Below are 686 nucleotides of genomic sequence, written 5' to 3'. Positions count from 1 at the left end.
CATATCAACTCAAAACTATGTTTCAATAAATGTTACATATGGAGCAAAGACAAGAATTTTATTTTACTCTGTATTTTCATTTTTGCTACCCCCCCCCCAAAAAAAAAGGGGGCTACCAGATTACTGATATTCATCAGCTATTCAGAAACCCACATAAGATATGTGAAGTAGGAATATATGGAAATCTATATTTCGGATTCTATTAGAGGTTAAAAGAGCAACAGCAATGGAGGCTATATTGTACAGGCACTCTATTTACCCTTAAAAATAACTTGGAAACAGAACATAAATAAGAAATCTCAACCAGAATCTTGCACAAATAAGCCATTCCAAATACTCCCCACAACACTAGTTTGAATTCTTAGTAACAAAAACTTGAACTGCCTTTTATATTTTTACTATATCTTAAAACATTTAAAACAAAATGGCTATGTTTCATCTATCTTTCTAATTTCTTTATATTTCAAGATTCAAATTTCTTTATTTTTACTTTTTTTTTTACCACTAAAAACACAAAAAAGAGGAGATCCACCAACTTAAAAGAGCACCCCCTCGATATGACAATTTCTGTTCTACCCTTACCATAAAGAAAATTATTCCCCCCCAAAGATATTTTCTATTAAGTCTAGCAACAAATAACCAAAGTTGAAATACCAAAAAAACTGGGCACAAATTGAGACTCTCCC

General features: G+C 31.5%; 1 protein-coding gene across 3 annotated transcripts in view; it reads right to left on the bottom strand.

The window, feature by feature from the left end:
* Positions 1 to 686, bottom strand: part of LOC119591933 (zinc finger and BTB domain-containing protein 7A-like) — an 82,982-nt gene that overhangs the window by 70,806 nt on the left and 11,490 nt on the right. The window lies entirely within an intron of this gene.

Source organism: Penaeus monodon, chromosome 29 (assembly GCF_015228065.2).
Source record: "Penaeus monodon isolate SGIC_2016 chromosome 29, NSTDA_Pmon_1, whole genome shotgun sequence".
In the NCBI taxonomy this organism is placed as follows: domain Eukaryota; kingdom Metazoa; phylum Arthropoda; class Malacostraca; order Decapoda; family Penaeidae; genus Penaeus; species Penaeus monodon.
This window is presented reverse-complemented; position numbering and strand designations above follow the sequence as displayed.